General features: G+C 40.5%; 1 long non-coding RNA gene across 1 annotated transcript in view; it reads left to right on the forward strand.

Annotated features, from left to right (window-relative positions):
* The window catches only part of LOC110215605 (uncharacterized), a 28,415-nt gene that overhangs the window by 5,691 nt on the left and 10,635 nt on the right, over nucleotides 1–12,089 (forward strand). The window contains exon 2 of the long non-coding RNA XR_002326578.2: nucleotides 3,344–3,417. This is a non-coding gene — a long non-coding RNA (uncharacterized LOC110215605). The remainder of the gene's footprint in view (nucleotides 1–3,343; nucleotides 3,418–12,089) is intronic.

A 12,089-nucleotide genomic window follows, 5' to 3' on the forward strand; every position in this document is an offset into this window, starting at 1 on the left:
TATCCAACATCTCCAGACTCAGAGAGCATGCTCTACCCTCCTTTTCCTTTTCTTGCTCCTCCACCTCTTGCCTTTTTTTTTAATCAGAAGTGTTATATAATTGAAAAGGCAGAGGAACTTTGGGTCATATCCATTAGCTAGCTGTGTTTTTGGGGCAAAACCTCTCTAATGCCTCCCCTATATATCATAAATATCAAATGTCTTCCATAGATGATTTGCAGATACTGAAATTAAGCCTGGAAAGGAATCCTGGGCTCCTACAAAGAAAATAATATCGAAACAAAGTCCAGATCTTATTATGACAATTGCATACATCATGTTAACTTTGTTGTTGGACTTCTAGGTCAAGAGGTGATGGATTAGTTTATAGAGGAAGGAGTACAGGTGACCTTTTGGCTTGTGTATTCCTGGAACCAGCAGATATAAATTTGATGCTCCTTTTCGCAAAGTGAAATTTTTGTCATTAACCAGCAGTGGATGAAGACCATATTAACTAGGTGCAGTTTGTTCTGCAGCAAAATTCTTTCCTCACAAATCTTGTCTTCAAATGTCAATTATATTACACAAACTGAGCTTTGCCTGTTGAGAAACAATTGCTAAACCTTACCCTGACACCCCGTGTGACCACACACACATAATCATTATAAGGAAAAAGAATTCAGGTTATGCCTAATTTTCTCAGGACTCTTTACATAGATGTTAGGTTATATCTCTTTAGCGTTTTCTTGGTAATAAGGAAATCTAGGCATTTTGTGTGAGGGAAGGTGGGGGTGGGGTGGGGTTTGGATTGCTGCTAAAGCTTTCAGTCCTTGGCTTAATTTTCTCTCTTAGAAAAGGAGCTTTTTTCTAATTATTCACTTGTTATCTCAGAGCCTTCAGCATCACCAGTCTGCTATCTTAGCACTTTGTGTCTGAAGTATAGCAATAATAGGTTTTATGCAAGTGATAGTTGATAAATTCTCTTCCAACTCAACTAAAGCAAACAATGAAAAACAATGTAGGAGCCACCAATACTGTTGTGCAAACATACAATCTCTTGTTGTGGGGCACTTAAATAATTTCAATTTATTGATGATTAGTGGAATCAGTGACAAGTATTAAGTGTCTAAGCAACAGATTAGGGGCTATTTAAAATCCAGGACTGTAGTCACTTACAAGTCTGCTATGACACTTAGAGTGTTATTCCACATTGTGATAATCTCTATCATCTGTGAGGGGAAAAAAAAACTTGTAAAGGATAAGGGCTCAATTCCTTTGTTATGACTGGGAATTCCCTGGGCATAGGGTATGTTCAAAGCACTGAAAATGAAAAGAAGCAAAGGATGCAGACTGAAGCCAGCAAATATTTTACAAGAGAAATAATAATAGTGATACATATGATTGTAGGAGCAAAGAAGAGAAAGATTAATTATCTGGATTCTACAAAAATCAATATGATAAATATTTCCCAAAACATCTTGGTAAAGAAAAAATATCTATAAATTTTGGGGGGACTGGTAGCAGAGCTTTTACTAGGTGTTAGAAATATACATAATCCATGAACTAGATTGAGATTACAATGATCTCCTGGAAACTAAAGGATGAAAAGGAAAGTTGTTTATTCTTACCTATCCTCAGATGTTCCAGATAGTGTCTAAATTCCATTAATTGTTTAAAATCCAACAGCACCTACTGGGTGGGTCATAAGATCATACCATCAAAAGGCTAACCTCTTCATTTTGTTGTATTTTATTTTATTGAGACTGGGATCCATATCTCTCCCAAGCTGGAAGTGCTGGGGCCACTCATGTCCTGATCCCAGTGCTCATCAGCACAGAAACTTTGCCTTGCTCTATTTCTGACCTAGGCTTGTTCATAGGCAATCTGGTGGTCCCCTGCTCTAGAGCGCTCATCATATTGGCAAAGAATTTAGTGTAGACACCAGATTGGTTATAGCCTTACTGAAGCTCGGAACTCCAGAGCTCAAGATGTCTGCCCACTTCAGCCTCCCCAGTCACAGGGACTACAGGCATGCCTACCACATCCAGCTACTCCTATCATTTTGCAAATGAGGAAACTGAGGCACAGAGAAGTACCCATCGGCACACAAATGGCAGGCCTGGCCTCAGCTTCCCCTCACCTTCAACCTACTCCCATCCTTCTATCCCTCCCCCAACAATGATCCCTTTAAAAATTCTCTGTGATTTGTATACACATACACACATATAACTGTTGTTGTTTAATTGATTAGTCATGTCTGACCGTGACCCCACTTGAGAGTTTCTTGGCATTTGCCATTTCCTTCTCCAGCTCATTTGACAGATGGGGAAACTGAGACAAATATCGGAAGTGACTTGCCCAGAGTCACACAGCTAGAAAGTGTCTGAGGCCATGGAAGTAAGGTCCTCCTGACTCCAGGCCTGGTACTCTATCCACTGCGCCACCTAGCTGCCATATACATACATACACACATATGTGTGCGTCTGTGTGTATGTACACACATATCGATCTGCATAGGGGAAGCAAACAGTTGAATCATCACGTACAAATGCATTTACTGAGCATGTCTGTGATCCTGCGGCAATTTACTGACAAATAAAAAGATTGGCTCTGATTGGGAACTTCTTCAGTCTCAAATATACTACAAACAGAGTGCTCTTCCTTTTCAAATTTCTGCTTCCAGTTGGTTTGCAGACCAGCCACACAGTAATATGCCTGTACCTTTCTTTAGTTAAGCACACCATCTGACTTCCTTGAACTTCGCTGTTTTAGCAATCTACTCAGAAGGGCTAGAGATCTTACTTTTTCTCCATAGGGTCTGTAGGCATGACCATGCTTCTTAAATGTTTGAAACATGGAAGTGGAAGATGCCATGTTCTCAGCTAAGCTCCTAGAGGCTGATTCACTTGGAAAGTAAGTGTCTGGTTCTGCGAGGCTGAGGTACTCCTCAGAGCACCCATTCAGAAACTTGGGCCTGGTATAAAGAGCTGGGTGACAGGGCTGAAGACCTGGTTGGTGTGACTTGAACTGCTCTGGCCCCCTCCTCTGCCCATAATGGCTTTAGTTGGTTCCTAACACCAGTCTAACTCGATAAATAGCATCTCCACACCTCCTACTCTCTGGAGCTCTGGCTCCCTGTGTACATATTCAGGAAAGTCTTTGCTCAGTTTGTTGGCATTTTAAATGCTGTGATTTATTTTTTCTTTTCCTAAAGAGATCCAGAATTCTCTTTTCCTTTGTCAGGAAGCCACATAGAAGATTCTAGAGTGGTTTCCAGACTCTTGGCTCCAACCCCCTTCCTATCTCTTCTCCTTTCCTCAACTCATGGTAATGTCCATATCTCTCCAACTTTTCCCTGACTCAGGCAGTGACTGAGACCTTCCCGGTGTTCTTCAAGGTTCTGGGAATTTTCACAACAGCCACAGGACATCTAAACACGTAAGTAACTCACTTTTCTCCCCAAAAATCTGGAAAATGGGAAGATTAGACGGTCAAGAAGACGATCCAGAAGAGTTGGAATATATAGTAAGGAACACCAGATGGTTTGTCCTGCTTTTTTTGTAAATTAGACTCATAATTGGAGAGGTGGGGGAGGGAGGGAGGGAGACAGGACGGAGCTTTCAGCTGCCTCCATCCCCCATTTTCCAGGTAAGCACAGGGAGGACCCGGGGGCAGGGGTGGGGAGAAAGGACCAGACTGAGGATCGAGGAAATTCCCAGCAGGTGGCAGTGCAATCCCACGCTTTTTGGTAGGTCCCTGGCGCTGGTCAGCCTAATCCTCTGCAAAGTCAATGAAACGCTTCTCCCTCCACCTGTAGTTCCGTGTTATAATATAAAAGCACGATGGATGGCGAGTTGTTTTTTGTTTATTTCAATGTGGGAGAGGGGGGAGTAAAGGCTGAGAGTGGGGGATGGTGCAGGAGAAGCCCGGGGTGACGTTCACAGCTTGATTTTCCAGTTTAGAAGGTAAAAGTGTAAGAGAGTTTTTGTATTCGGCTGTAGCTGCACCTCTTCCTCGCCGCCTTCGGGGGCGCTGCGGGGCTTAAGGTTGTGGGTAGTTCGGAGCTTCGGAGGATCGACGGAGGGTCCAGGCACTAAGGTGGTTGAGGCTGGACAAGGAAGCTTGTTTGCTGGAGGTTTTCTGACATCCTTACCAGACTTCCTAGTGAAAGAACTAGCTTTCCAGGAATCATTTTCCCGACTCATAAGGGAAGTAGTTTTAAAATTTTGTTTTGTGGGAGCAGGAAGACAACGGTAGGGTTCTTAAATTTTTTGTTTGTTTCATGGACCGCATTTGAGCAGTCAACCGAAGTTTATGGACCCCTTCTCAGTATGTTTTTAATTGCATAAAATAAAACGCGTAGGATTACAAAAGAAGCCAGTTATGTTGAAATACACATTTAAAAAATCAACAACTTTTAAAAAAATTCCATAGTACCCCATGTTAAGAGCCATAGTCTAAAAGGAACTACCCCTTGGTCAAAATGTAGAGCCTTAAACAAAATAGGTGCAATTTTTCAGCTGTAAAGGAATATACTAGCCTGCATTTCCCAGCCTCCATTGGGCATGGCCCATTGACCATTAAAAAGTACTTTTGATATTCTTCTTCTGCAGTGCTAAGCCAGTGATTTCAAGGGGGAAAGCAGGGGTCCGAGGTTGGCGCCCAGCAGGCTAGCTTCTTATCTTGGCTAGAGAGCCTCACCCCAGTTTGCCACTCGCTGGGCTTGCATGATTTCCTTTGGTTTTCATGGGTTCCGGGAAACTCCCCCTTCTTCACTCTTTCTGTGCTTGCAAATTAAGATTGTGAAGATCTGGGAGCTGATAGTAGAGTTCTGAGAGAAAACTGCCTGTGACATCTCACAACTGGTGAAGAGAACACTCTTAACCCCAGGTGTCGTAGAACGCAATTCATTAATATTTGTGTTTGCCTAGTTTTCTTGCACTATTCATCGCTCTTGACCAACGTTTTATGAATCTTGGTGGAGCTCAATTTGTAAAGGCCAATTAATAAAGTTAATAATCACAGTGCAAAGGGGTCTCAACTACCCCCCACCAGTTCTTTTGATGTTTCAGCATTTTTTTAAAGTCTTCTTTCATTTTGAAGCGCATTCTGAATGACCAGTTGAAAAGGAAACTGAAATATAGAAACACTAGGGTTGAGTCTCCCACAACAAAGAAAGTTGCAAAGGTCAAAAGAAGCATGAACGTAGTAGCCAGCTAGCCACACGGGAGCAGTTCTTTCTTCAGCCCTACTTGTGAAAAATCAAGGTAAGAGAGATAAGGCATCTGGGAGTAAGCACATTTGAAAGCAACGATTCCTGGATGAAGAAAACTACAGAGTGCCTCATTAATATCAAAAACAACTGTTCAGGGTGCCCTAGGTTTGTTGTGATTAGCAGACTCCTCACCACTGTATTCAGAAGCTGGGGAGTCTTAAGGTTACTTTATATCCTTTTCCTTTCCTTGTGCATACTACTATAGTCTTAAAAATCAAATGCCATTTTATTAAAAAAAATTTTTTTGTTTTGTTTTTACATCACTTTCATTTTTGAGTATATTTCTGGCCTGCTGCTACCCAGAGAGTTTTTCCTCCTAAGAAAGAATTAAAAGAAAAACAGTTAATCAAAAATAATCACATATTTGAATCTGACAGTACAGTCAGTGTTTTACATGAATAGTTGTCCATCTTGGCAAAGAAGAGACATAGGTACATTTCCTCCTTCCTTCTTGTGGGCCAAACTTGGTCACCATAGTTATAAAGCTGTTCAGTTTTATTTTGTTTTGTTCTCTCTACATTTATTATTGTTGCCATTTTAAATGGTTCTGCTCACTTTTCTTTGCAGCAGTTCATATCAAAGATTATTTTTAAAAGTTTTTAATTTTTTCCCCAGTGAATTTTGATGGGAACTTAAGTGTTCTGTTATAGATCATTTTTTTTTGTTTGTTTCATTTTTGCTTTTTGGTGAGGCAATCAGGGTTAAGTGATTTGCTCAGGGTCACACAGCCAGTAAGCGTCCAGTGTCTGAGGTCAGATTTGAAGTCAGGTCCTCCTGACTTCAAGGCAGGAGCTCTGTCCACTTCGCCACCCAGCTGCCCCCTCATGTTTTTTTTTTTTATATAATAAAGTTTGAATTTGAAAGCCAATTATTCAAGCATTCACAGAAACATAGATTCAGGGTTTTTTTCTTCTTTAAATTATTATTATTGTTGTTCTTGCTCATCCTTCAGTTCTCAAAGAGGACCGATGACATCACAAAGGTGATGTGACTTATGAGAGAATTGGATTTAAATGAGGTATATATGAGAGTAAGGGATCCCTACACTGATTACATGTGGGATGTTAGGAGGTTTTGTTTGTTCAAATTTTAAATTAAATTATTAATTTTTTGTTTTGCATTTATTTTTAAAATTAGGTTATACTGGCATTGCCCTTTAATAGCTCTGCTGCTGTAAATAATTTGGTAGAGTGTAGAGTGATTCTTTCCTTCCTCTTCCTTTAAAAAAAATAATTTAAGAAAGTACTGTGATTTTTCTCCCATGACAAGAAAAAAAAAACAGTTAACTAATTCTGCCCCATGGCCTTCACAATCAGGGGTACAGGACCAGGCAGAGCATACCTTCCCATTATCTTCTATTGGAGAAAGACAAAGAATTTCCCAAGACAGATGGGAGAGTTTGGAGGCTAAGAGTGAAGCACAACTTGAGATTTCCTACTTATTCTGGCATAGTAATGTATAGACCATGGTCTCTTAATGGTGGGGGTGGAGTGGTTTCCATGAACTTGTTTTAAAAATAACTTGATAACTACATTTCAGCATCATTGGTTTATTTTGGAATCCCATGTATTTTTTTTTTATTTAAAAACGTTCTGAAAAGGGATCCACAAACTTCACCAGACTGGCATGGACCTATGTCCATGGCATAAAAAGGAGTTAAAGAACCCCTGACTGAGAATGTACTTGAAGCAGGAGTTGCCTAGAAATAAGTGGAAATAGTAGGAGCCCTTGTTATGGGCAAAAAGAAATAAAAATAAAGATTAGAGAGCAGTTAAAATTGAGAAATAATCAATTAGCACAGAACTCTCATGGCTTTTTACATTCCTCTCTATGCATTAATTTGCATTCATATTTAGTTTTGTAACCTGGAACAGGAGTTGCTGTATGGCATAAAGGTAAAAGGCCAATCTCAGAACTTGAAAGACCAAGTCTTACCTTTGATACATGTAATGACTATGGCACATATGGCTGTATAACTGCGGACAAGTCATTTTATTTGACCCAGTGACCCAGGAAATCCTCTAAGACTATGAATTAAAGACCATTTTCTAGGTCTCATTAGTGGAGGAAGTTTCCACACTAGAACTTCCCTGCACTGAACAAATTGCTATTCCACACAAAAACATCATAAACATCCAGACATTCCCCCCCCTCTCCCCCCACAACATACCAACAAGTTTGAGTACGATGTAGGAAGACTAGAAAGGTAGAAGGGATCAGGTTATGAAGGGCCTTGAATGCCAAACGGAAGACTGAATATTTGATTCTAGAGGTGATAGAAAGTCCCTGGAATTTATTGAATGGCTGGGGGATGATATGGTCAAACTTGCACTTTAGGAAAACCGGTTTGACAGCTAAGTGGAGGATGAACTGGAGTGGAGAGGGATTTGAGGTAGAAACTCAAACTAGCAGGCTATTACAATAGTTCAGCCTTGAGGTGTTGAGGGCCTATACCATGGTGGTGGCAGCTTCAGAGGAGAGGAGGCATATATGAGAGATGTTACGAAGGCAGAAATGATAGAACTTGGCAACAGATTAGGTATGAGAGGAGACAGAGACAGAGAGACAGAGACAGAGACAGAAAGACAGACAGAGAGAGATTGAGAAAGAAGTGTCCAGGGTGATGCCTAGATTTCCGACCTTGAGTGACTGGGAGGATGATGGTGCCCTCAATAGTAAGAGAGGAGTTGGGAAGATGGGAGGGTTTGGGGACAAGATAATGAGTTCAGTTTTGGACATGTTGAGTTTAAGATGTCTATGGGACATCTAGTTCAAGAAGGAGATGTGGGCCTAGAGGTCAGGAGATAGGTTAAGGCTAGGTAAGTAGATCTGAAAATAATCAGCATAAAGATGATAATTGAATCCATAGGAGTTAATGAGATAACTAAGAGAATTAGTATAGAGGGAGAAGACCAGGGACAGAGTTTTGGAGCACACCCAGAGTCAGTGAAGATCCTGTAATGGCCACATAGGGAGTGGGAGAAGCAGTATAGAGTCCTCTCATAGAAACCTAGAGAGAAGAGTATCAGAGAGGAGGGGATGATGAAGTGGGAGACTTCAGAGAAGTCAAAAAAGGATGAAAATTGAGAAAAAGCCATTAGATTTAGCAATTAAGAGAGATCACAGGTACCTTTGGAGAGAGCCACTTCAGATGAATGATGAAGTTAGAAGCTAGATTGTAAAGAGATAAGAAGTGAGAAGAAAGGAAGTCAATACTTCTCAAGGAGTTTAACTACAGAGGGAAAGAGAAACATGGACTATTGGGGATGGATGTATTAAGTGAGGCATTTTCTTTGTTCAGTGATTTGCACCACCCAAATAAATCAGGTAAGAAATAGCAGGTGTGGAGTTGGAATGACATGCATAAAAGGCTATTTTATGTAGTCAGCTCAATTTTCCCTCATTTGTTAAGTGTTGCTTACCTTTCCATCCAATTTGCCATATGACTGGCTTTAGAGAAGATTTTATGAATTTATGTGGTTTTGAAAAAAGTTTAGGAGAGATGTCCAAAAACAAAGGTCTTAGGTTCGTTACAGCTCAGTAGTAAGGGTTAAACTCCAGATAAATTAGGATTTCAAAGCTTTGGAAGCCAGATTAATGCATCCCACTATAAAAGCAACTTTTAAATGAAATGACTGCCTGAGACTATTTGGGGAAATTTGCCTATTTTGTCCTGTGTTAGAGTCATGGTAATACCAATGAAACTCTTCATAGTAGGGTGTTGCTCTGGGCAACCAGCTGAGCCTTGTTGCTGACTGCCCAGACCAGACTTGGATTTCCATAACTAGGGGCACTGTTGATAAACTGTCCTACCTTCAACTGGAAGGAAGCCATTGTCCTCTTCCTACTGGCCTCACAAGTCTAACTTTGACCTTCTAGGACTTCGGCCATCTCCTCTCAATCTTTCCTAGTACTCTCATTTTGAGCTGACTTCCAGCAGTTCCTGGAGCCTTGAGTCTCTACACAAGTAAGCAGGTGATTAATTGTTGTTTTTTTAAGTGTTACAGCCCACTAGAAACAATGATAACCTTTCCTGAGCTCTACAGCTTCCTGTAACTTGGAACAGTTCTAAAGAAAAGGGCAATAGGAAAAGCATTTAAATAAACATACAGTTTAGGCCACTCTTTGCTGCTCAAAAGAGAGCCAAAACAGTGCCGAAAACTGATTACTGAAAGGATATAGTATTATAACTCATCCAGTAATCATTCAGAAATCAACACTACTGATCAGGGATCCCGTCACCTTTATGCCCTATGAAGCTCCATAAATCACTTAATAGGAACAGGGATTGGGCTTGTGATTTTATTGGAACAGGGAACTCCCTGATGAGCTAACTTCCAGCACAAACCTATGTCTCCTTTTTAACAGTCTTTTTTTCTTTTTAAATCTTTTCTTCTTAATAGTGTTTTATTTTTTCCTCTTACATGTAAAGGCAATTTTTGAACATTCATTTAAAAAAAAATTTGAGTTCCACATTTTCTCCCTCCCTTCTTCACCACTCTCTCCCTAAGACAGTAAACACTTTGATATAGGTTATATATCAATAGTCTTATAGAGTTACATAGAGCACTGTCAATGTAGAGAATTGGAACAACAGATGGACTGAAAAACATTTGGACCAACTAGAGTTTATTGAGTTGGCCAGCAGGGGAGTCTCACCTGAAGAGGCAAAGACTCCCCAAAGACTACCACAGCAGGTTTTAGGGAGTGCGGAACAGGGTAGGGGGAACAGGGCAAGAGTTGATTGGTCAAGGTCCTAGGGCTGGAGGCTGATCTGGTGAAATAACCCTTTTACCCTTGGAACACAGTTTCAGGGCAGTCATTCTGCATAACAGGATGGGGAGGGGCTAGGATTTTTCTCAGAACAGGTTGCACAACAGGATCCCATGGTACATCCTATTTTGCGGGTGCTTGCATTGCAAACACTAATGGGAGAGTCCAGACATATATGTGTGAACAAAATGGAGTAGCTCTAGATTTGAAGCACTGAGAATTTGAGTGGCTTGCCATGTGTCACACAGCTGATATTCATTGAGGGTATAATCAGTCAATGTTAATGCATGAGACTAATGCAAATGACCTTCCAATAAGCACACTAGCAATATTACTTGTTGGCATATATCAATAATTTCATCTTACAGATGGGGAAGCTGACACAAAGGAAAACTAAGTTTTTATCTCAGTTTGCCTACTAATGAATGACTTATCTGAGCAAAGATGCCTTAGGTCTAGCCTCATTCTTGTCTTTAGATTTTCTCTTCCAATGTTCCTGCTGGGATAAATGAACCTTAAGCAATACCATAGGAGGTATCGTTTGATATTTCAGTATTTCAAGAGATATATGAGTTTATCAGTGCAGGTTCTTCCTTGAACTATTCGGATTGCACCCCCTCCAAGAGCATCTTAGATAAAACAGTTTTTCACTTTAGATCAATGTGTGGTTGATGAGCCACCTGTGACAGTGTGGATAAATAAATACTACTTCATGGGTTGAAAGTCATCAAATTTACTTGAAATGGGATGGAAAAGCATTTAATAAGTGCTTACTATGTGTCAAACACTGCCCTGAGCACTATAAAAAGAAAGATCAGTCCCAGCTTTCAAAGAACTTACGCAATTGGAGAAAAGTTCTGCTGCAGAACGAATGACAAGGTCTAGTGGTCTTTAGGTAAAGTATGGGGGATCTGTAGGATGCACTATTTAAAGCCATTTTTACAGGTATTTGGAGCGGTTTGGGGAAGAGCTCAAGCAAGTCACTGCTTTTACTCTGCCATCTTGGTCTAGGACACACTGTTGATGAGGTATTCTACTAGGCTCTGGACAAGTGTGGTTTAGGATGGGGCACTGGGGATGAAAGAGTTCCATGCTAAACTGATGGGCTCTGCCCTCCAACTCTCCACAGAAGTATCTGGGTGGTCAGGGTTTGGTTGGAGTTTTGTTCACAAAACTGTAGCTGTGACTATTTTGGAAGCCCCTGGGTGGTGACTGCCTGGCTTCTTTTTCTGAAGCATACTTTACCTATGCTACTTTTTGGGAACAAGTCTAAAATAAGCTGTTTCTTTTTTACTTTAGCGAGGTGGAATTCTGATCAGGAGAATCTGGATTTGCAAATCTGTTCCTCATAATGAAACTAATTAATTAAGTGGCTGCCTGATTACTGGCACTTTGTCTTTGGCCTGCAGTTTCATTATTTTTTTTTTAATGAAATTTGACCTCCAGTCAATCAACCAGCTTTATTTTATTTTATTTTTTTACTTTTTTTGGCTAGGCAATGGGGTTAAGTGACTTGCCCAGGGTCACACAGCTAGTAAGTGTTATGTGTATGAGGCCGGATTTGAACTCAGGTCCTCCTGAATCCAGGGCCGGTGCTCTACTCACCACGCCATCTAGCTGCCCCAGTTTCGTTATTTTTAGGTTAGAGATTGGCTCAATAAAATCCTGTTAACAGAGTTCTGGTCTTGGAAGAGCCTTATTTCCAAAAACTGATGAGAAACTTATCTCTATAGATACAATCTCTTGGAGCTCAGTTTCTTCATCTATAAAATTAGAATAAAAATCTCTCCTCTACTTTTCCTGCCTTTCTCCTAGAAGTCTCATGATAAATCAGATAATGTATGTGAAAGTTCTCTGTAAGCTATGAAGTGTTAAATAGATGTGTAATATGAGAACCTTGCTTGTATTGGAGATGAGGTTTCCAAGGCTGCCTTATTTATCCGATTTAGGTCATCATGGATTAGAATTTGGTGACTGTAAAGCAGAGACTTAACAGATGAGGGAAGCTACCTCCCAATAGAAGTTCCTAGGACACTGAGAGGTTAAGTGACTCCATTACAGC

This window comes from Phascolarctos cinereus, unplaced genomic scaffold, assembly GCF_003287225.1.
Source record: "Phascolarctos cinereus isolate Bilbo 61053 unplaced genomic scaffold, phaCin_HiC Scaffold_726;HRSCAF=1367, whole genome shotgun sequence".
Classification (NCBI taxonomy): Eukaryota; Metazoa; Chordata; class Mammalia; order Diprotodontia; family Phascolarctidae; genus Phascolarctos; species Phascolarctos cinereus.